The 8669-nt window shown below is 37.1% G+C and overlaps 1 non-coding gene across 1 annotated transcript; it reads left to right on the top strand.

Moving 5' to 3' along the window:
• The first annotated feature begins 292 nt into the window (after nucleotides 1-292).
• LOC115030144 lies at nucleotides 293-394 on the top strand. Its single transcript, XR_003835769.1, has one exon. It is a non-coding gene; the product is annotated as a U6 spliceosomal RNA (small nuclear RNA).
• The last annotated feature ends 8275 nt before the right edge of the window (nucleotides 395-8669 follow it).

Genomic DNA, 8669 nt, shown 5'->3' with positions numbered 1-8669 from the left:
CAATAGTCTTGACTCCAAGCCCTATAGTGTCCATTCATATTGTATGACATAACATTATGAAGTATACAAAAATGCATGTTATGTTGTTTTGACCCCAAGCTACAGTGAACTTTTGTAATTCAACACAAGTGAGTACTGCTGAAAATACCTTAGGTTCACGACACATCTAATTTTGAACTAACTTTGGTCATTGTGTATTCAGAAACCCTTTATCATTGCCAACCCTTTTCACAACCACCACACTTAGTTACATGACCCTGTATGGAGTCAAAACCAGCAGACGAAGAAACTGGCTTGCTTCTAGTGCTTGCTTCTTGCAGCATCTGTACAGAGAATATTAACATGGTTCCTGTACAAGAATGACACACAAATTCATGAAGCATTCCATACCTTTTCAATATCTCATTCTCATTTCTAGAGAAACCATCCAAAATAAAAAAATCAACAAAGAAATTTCAGAGTTTAACTATATCATAGACCAAATGGACAATGACAGACTGGGAATCAAAGGATGAAAAATAATCTATCAAGTAAGCAGAATTCAAAACAAAGCTGGCATAAAGTCAAAATTGGAAGAAATAAAGAAAGACACCAAAGGAAATAATTCTACAATAAGATATAACCCTAGAGGAGAACTTACTACTACTATTGTGCTAAACTCACATAGTTTCTAATTGCCTTCTAATAATCATCCTTATACCCATAGATAATGACAGTTCTCATGCATAATCAAAGAAGGTTCTTTTTGTAACATATGGAGACCATTAGAAAGATCAACAACAGTCAAAATACAGAGAGTACGTAAACTGGTGGGGGTTCCAGTCTCATAATGGACATCTATAACACAACATCTAAGTCTCAGGGAACATCAAGAAAGTTTGTAAAAGCTGGAGACAGGGACAACTGCTATGAGATATTGTGTTTTGACATGACAGAAATGCTGCACCTATGAACCCTCGATGATATAGTTGCCTACACCATCTTCATGTATTTAATACTCAAAGACCACACCAGTTGACAAGCCTACAAAGACAGAAATTTTTTCACTGCGGACTGCTACTGGATGAAGAGCTACAGGCAGTAAATGGCTGTTAGGTGGGATCAGTTTTGTCAGGGACAAGCCCCCAATCCTGATTATCAGCTTTAAACACAAGTGCACACATAGAATGGTAATTGGACTTAGTAAATTTTATACATGACTTGATTGGGAAACTGGTGGAAAGAAAAGATAAAAATACTTGTACATGAAATGTTCAGAAAAATAATATGAACAAGACATAACAGTTGTCATTACAGATGCATGAAATACTAAGGCTCCCAACTTAATAAAAACAACAAACAAGTAAAAAGCAGTAGTGGACACAAAACATCAAAAAAGGACCTGATGCAGTAATAATAAGCTGTTTCAATATATTACTCTCATCTCTATACAGGTCCTCCTCCTCACTAAATATTAATGAAGAAATTCAGGGCTAAACTATACCACAGATCAAATGGACTTAACAGATATTTACAGAATATTCCATCCAAAAAAAGTACATTCTTTTTTGGTGCCTATAGAAATGTCTCTACACATTGGAGGCTACAAATCAAATCTTACCAAATACACAAGAGCCTAAATAATCTCTGGTATCTTACATCTTAGTATAATACTAGAAACTAAAAATGATTTTTAAAAACTATAGAAACTATATTAAATACATAAAGATGGAACAATACATTCTTGAATGAGTGAAGTGGGTAAAAAAGTAGTTAATTCATTGGATGACTAAAACCAAGACTGATAACTCCTTAGCCAAACTAATATGAGAGAGGAAGGGCTAAATTAATAAAATTAGAACTGAAAGGGAGAAAGTTACTGTAGAGTCTAATGAAATGAAACAAAGCATCAGGGAATATTTTGATGCTTTGCAGTCACAAACCTGGAAAATCTAGAAGATAGGGATAATTCCTAGACATAAATGACCTACAAAAATTAAATCAGTAAGACACAAGCAACTTAAACAGATCAATAATAGTTAACAAGACTGAAGTAGTAATAAAAAGTCCACCCGCAAAATATTGGATATGAAACTAGACCCATGTATCTCAATCTGTACAGAAGTGAACTGCAAATTGATCAGACATCTTACTACCTGGTTTGAAGTTCTGAAACTGTCAGAGGAAAATATGGGTGAAATATTTCAAGATATAAGCATAGATCAGGAATTTCTGAAGATTCCAGAAAATAATACCAATGATTTACACATAATATTTCATCAGATGAAAAAAATTCCACAGCAAATGAAACCAACACATTAGATAATTGATATCCAAAATACACACACACAAAAAAATAAAAACCTAAACAAGAAATCAAAAAACCTCATCAATCAATTGGCTAATGAAATGAATTGTTCTCAAAAGATGAAGTACAGATAGTTACTAAACATAAGAAGTATTACACATAGGTAGCCTTCAGTGAAATTCAAATTAAAGCTACCTTAGAATGACATCTTGTCTCAGTCAAAGTGACAGTCATTGTGACAAGAAAACAAATAACAAATGGTGACAAGTGTGCAGAAAAAAAAAAAAAAGAACTCCTAATGGGAATGTAAACTTGTCCAATCACTATGGAAATTGCTATGAATGTGCCATATGTGTGTATGTATGTATGTATGTATGTATGTATGTATATGCAACTTGATCCAAATATACAATTTCTGGGTATTCACCTGAAGGATGTAAAAAGCACCATATCACAGAAATACTTGCACATCAATTTTATTGCAACAATATCCACAACTGCTAAGTTATGGAGCCGTTCCAAGTGCCCATCAATAGAATAATGGATAACAAACATGTCATGCATACATATAATCCAATTTTACTCAGCCATAAAAATAAAACAAATTATGTCATTTGCAGAAAAATAAATGATCCTGGAGGCTATCATATTAAGCAAATTATGTCAGTCTGAGATAAATATTATATTTCTCTCATTTATGGATTCCAGATTTTTATATAGATACGTAAAATCATGAATGCACATATGGCATATGACATGAAAGTACAAGCAAGGTAACAGTATCATCTAAACACATCAGAACTGATGTACATATGAACTCACACTGACTGTGAAACATTCACAAGACTAGCACAGCTTCAAACTAGACCAAATCCCAGCACTGAAAAAAGGACATGGGCACAAAATCTCACACCAAAGAAGTTATTTGCAATTGATAACTACTAGGGAAGCAAAACTCAGTTTTCTCCAGTGGATTGTCACTGAGTAAAGCAAGCACACTGCAGAGAAGACTCCCAAGCGTAGTAGTGGCTTACTCAAAAAAGACTCCATGTTGTTTGTCTGTTTTTATATTTTTGTTTTATTTTCTTTGGGTGCATTTGTCATATTGCCTTATTTTTGCTTGTTTATTCTGAATATCAGGTTTTTTTTTCTTTTTTTCTTTTTTGAAAGAGAAAGCTTGAAGTTGGGTGGGTAGGGAGGTGTGGATGATCTTGGAGAAGTTGGAGGGGAGATTATAATTAAAATATACTATGAAAAAATAATAAAATAAATTTTAAGAGAAAGAAGAAGCAAAACTGCTTAGGAGAACAAAGGAGAAGGGAGGGAGGGAGACAGGAAAGAGGAGGTAGGTGTGGGATATATTCAAAGTACATAGTATAGTTGTATGAAAATGTCCTTATAGAACCCAGTACTACATACTACGTACAAAGAATATTTACTCACAAATGTCTCATGACAAAGAAAACCACAGGACTAGACAGTCACATCTGACTTCTTCCAAACTTCAAATAAAAGATCAGTGATCTTCAAATTATTTCATAAAATCAAAAAAGCTGTCTAGTTCATCCTATAAAGCCAGTGTTACCTTGATTTTTAAAAAGCTAGATAAAGATACAACAACAGCAACAAAATATAGACCAAATTCCTTGATGAACATGGACAAAAGTTATCGATAAGATCTTGTCCCACTGACTTCAAGAACACATTGACATCATACACTATGAGCATTTGGCTTTACTCCAGGCCATTGGAATGGTTTTTGAAACAGGAACTTGCAGTGACCTGAATTCCCTCCACTAGAACTCTCCTTTCTGACGGATTCCCCACTTATCAGTGGTACTACAATTTGAGAACCAAAACTTTAATACACCGGCCTCCAGGGTACATTCCATATCCAAACTATAACAAAAAAAAAGGTAATATTATTATCATAGAAAAGGTTACAACATATAAAAGTTTGGGCTTTGGCAGCTATTTAAAATCCATAGCTTCAATTTCTCTTGTAAACTCTGATCTAAGTTCACATTCTCACATAGCAAACATGAGTAAGCTCTTAGTTCAGCCAGTCCTCATCTTTCCTTTGATATTACCCTTGTTCACTGCACTTATTTAAGTTACTTGTCCAGAATGATCAGTAGTAATGAATGCTACTGAGTCCTAAGGGACCTACCTCATGCCTACCATACCTCTGTTTCTGCTGTGAAACTGTAGGTTCATTTCATCTGTTGAAAATAAACGTGAAGTGGATTGATAGGGGCAATGTATCTAAGCTGAGGGGGGAGGCCATTATTATCTGTGATCTTGTCCCCAAGGGTGTGTCATTTTGTCACTTTATTAGCACACTGGATGTCAAAGTGGAAGACACAGAAATACCTAAGATGATTTTCATAACACAAGGTCCCTTCTTGGAAAATAATTTCTCGGAATGCATGAGTAAGAGAAAGCATGTTGGCTATACTTGGAAAGGGAAGAATTATGTGGTGGTTTTATCCTCTTAGTAATATTTTCAAGGAACCAGGGTAGGCTTTCTCAATCTTCTCTATCATTTTTTTTTGCTTTCTACTTATTTTGACTTATTATGTTCTTATTCTAATTTATTTGTTGGTCATCTTGCTCATTAATTTAAAGTGTCATATACTTTTTAACATAAATATTTAATTATTAATAATGCTGACTTCTCTGGACCCCCCCCAACAATGGTATGTAATATTATTATTTTAAATTTCCATGATAGTTTATTTGATTCAGAAGAGATGGTTTACCTAATTCTAAATACATTAGAATATTTAAAAATTGTTGACTTCTAGATTAAGTACATTATGGCAAAGGAATGTGGTCCACATGATATCAATTATTTGAAATATCTTAAAACTTGCTCTGTCTGTATGTGTGTGCACATGCATCATTCGGGTGGCTACATATGGAAATTGGAAATTGATGTTCATGCATATGTGTACATGTCTGATGGAAGCCAGCAGTATTTTTTGACAATTTCATACATTTATTTAATGTTCTGATCACATTCAGTGTCCCCTCCCAAACTTATACCTTTCCCAATCCCTCTGGAACCTTTCTTCAAAACACATCCTCCTCCTCCTCCTTTCATATTTTATTTTTTTAACAACCCACAGAGTTTAGATTGCTTGCATCTACTTGCATGGTGTGGAATTATTCACTAGAGCATGGACAGCTTACCCCTGAAGAAAACTGACTTCCACTTCCCAGAAACCATTAAGGATCAAGAGCTCTTCAGATAAGGGCAGGGACTCATGTGCCATTGCTCCATAGATGCTGGAATACTGACAAGTCAGATCTTAGGCAGGTTAGAGCTCGTACAGGTAAACACGGCTGCTATGAGTTCACAACTCCAACAGCCATATTGCATCCACAAGACAGCACTTCTCAGCACTCTGCCCCACCCTTTGACTCTCACCCTCTTTCCACCCTCTCTTCTATGATATTCTCTGAGTCCAGTAGTGTGGAGAAAATGATAGAGATGTCCTATTTAGGGATGAGCACCTCTCAGCAGTCACTTTTCTCAGCATTTTGAGTGTTGTGAGTCTGAAGATAACCACTCCCCACTACAGAAAGAAGCTTCTCAAAGGTTGAGAGCAGCACTAATAATACATGTTAGCACCTCTATGCCTGTCTTTTTATGTGAGTGCTAAAGATCAAAACTCAAGTCTCATGCTTCCACAGCAAGCACTTTGCCACCTCTCTAGCTCTGACTCACTTTTTATAAATGTTTCACATGACATGGAGAAAAATGTACCATCTTTAAAGACTGAGTGTAAAGCTTGGTTCATGACCATTACCTCAAGATTGCTAATCATTCGCATCTTCCACTACTTTAATATGCTGGGGAACTATATTAAAATGCAGTATGATGCTCGCTTTGTCTATATTTTTACAGTTCTATCACTTTGCATTGTATTTTCAGGATATTTTATTAAAAATAGATTTATATTTAAGATATCCATATCTTCCTGGTTAATTGAGCATTCTAAAATTTTGTATTGTTGCATTTGTTTCTTATGATTATTCATATAAATGATCATATTTATACAATATATAGTTTTATTTCTCTATGATTTTTTCACTTTGCTCTATTTTAATACTTAGTAAAATTGATTGAGTTTATTCTGTTGAGTTAGAAAAACTGTATATTTATCTACAGAAAAAAATGAAATTAGATACATATCTTTTATTTCACTCAAAGATCAACTCAAAGTGGATCAAAACCTTAACTTCAAATGTGAAATGCTGAAACTGCTAGAGGAAAAATATAGGGAATACTCTTCAAGATTTCAGAATAGGCAAAAACTTTCTGAACAAAACTCCAAGAGCACAGGAACGTAGGCCAGGAATCAGCATATGGGATTTTCTAAAATTTAAATGTTTCTGCACAGCAAAAGAAACTATCAACAAAGCAAGCTGCCCACAGAATAAGAGAAAATCAGCAACAACTCAGGGAGGGGGTTAATATCCAGAATTTACAAAGAGCTACAAAAAGTAAACACACACACACACACAAACGAACACACGTACACATACAAACAGGCAACACCAGCTGATATGAGGCCCCTGACACATATACAGCAGAAGACTGCTGGATCTGACCCCAGAGAGAGAAAATGCACATAACCCTCCAGAGACTTGAGGCCCCAGGGGTGGGGAGACTTGATGAGGAGGGGGTAGGGAGTGGGGACAGCCTCTTGGAGATGGAAAAGGGGAGGAGGTACAGGATAAGGAGTGGTTGGTCAGGGCACAGACCAGGAGGGGGACAAAATCTGGACTTTACAAAAGGATTAAAGAATAAAAAATAAATTTTAATAATAATGTAAAAAGGGGAAATTTTAAAAAGAACAAAAATTGCCAATCACCAAATAAGCTAATAAAGTGAACATATGGGTGGTACATGTACTAGTTTCTGCATATACACTTGTGTATATATGTGTCTACATATAGACATATATGTATATAACTACATATAGACATATAGAGACAATGTCAAGTATCTATTACTATAACAAAACACCATGAAGAAAAAACAAGCTGGAGAGAAAAGGGTTTATTTGGCTTATGCTTCCACATGACTATTCATCACCAAAGGAAGTCAGGACAGGAACTCAAATAGGACGAAATCTGGAATCAGGAGCTGATGCAGAGGCCACAGAGAAAATGACTTACAGCAGGATCTCATAGAGGCATTTCCTCATCACAGGTTCCTTCCTCTCTGATGATCCTAGCTTGTATCAAGTTATCACAAAACCAGCCGGGACCATCACTTTTCACTTTTTTTTTTGTAAAATATTTTTTATTAGGTATTTTCCTCAATTACATTTCCAATGCTATCCCAAAAGTCCCCCATACCCTCCCCCCCACTTCCCTACCCACCCATTCCCATTTTTTGGCCCTGGCGTTCCCCTGTACTGGGGCATATAAAGTTTGCGTGTTCAATGGGCCTCTCTTTCCAGTGATGGCCGACTAGGCCATCTTTTGATACATATGCAGCTAGAGTCAAGAGTTCCAGGGTACTTTGAAATAAGAGTCATTGGGCGCAGAGTTGGTAGACACCCCCAAGGTCCCTAGAGCACTCTCCACCCGATCTTAGGACCACCTGTAAGTGGAACACAACTTCTGTTCCATTCCAATAAAGTGGGACCTGAGACAGCATTAGGGAAGCAGAAAACCCGGCCTGATCAGGATCACAAATCCCTTCTGGTCAGCGCCACCACCTGGTCACCTTAGGCGCGCAGTCAGTGGACACCCCCAAGGTCCCTAGAGGACAGCTTCTGAGGCAGACCCCCTTTCGGACTCCAGACATCCTGGCACCTTCCCTGCCAGGGGAGAGGTGTCCACCCCGCCCGGGAGGGCTTTGCCAGAGCACCTGGGGGAACCATCTTGGTTTACGGATCCTTCTGAGACTACTCTGCACAGGTGAAAGTGTGGACTACAGAAGCTAACAGCTTCTGGGACAAGCCCTGTTTCAAGCCTTCATCTTCTGCCAGAGGGCAGGTCCGAACACCAGATATCTGGGGACCTTGCCTGCAAGAAGAGAGCTTGCCTGCAGAGAGTGCTCTGACCACTGAAACTCAGGAGAAAGCTAGTCTCCCAGATGTACTGATAGAGGCTAACAGAAACACGAGAGGAACAAGCTCTAATCAGAAACAACTATAACAACTAGCTCCAGAGATTACCAGATGGTGAAAGGTAAATGTAATAATCTTACTAACAGAAACCAGGACCACTCACCATCATCAGAACCCAGCACTCCCACCTCACCCAGTCCTTGGCACCCCAACACACCCGAACACCTAGACCCAGATTTAAAAGCATATCTCATGATGATGGTAGAGGACATCAAGAAGGACTTTAATAA

Source organism: Mus caroli, chromosome X (genome assembly GCF_900094665.2).
Source record: "Mus caroli chromosome X, CAROLI_EIJ_v1.1, whole genome shotgun sequence".
Lineage (NCBI taxonomy): Eukaryota > Metazoa > Chordata > Mammalia > Rodentia > Muridae > Mus > Mus caroli.
Note: the sequence above shows the minus strand (reverse complement) of the source record. Positions and strands in the feature narration are given on the sequence as shown.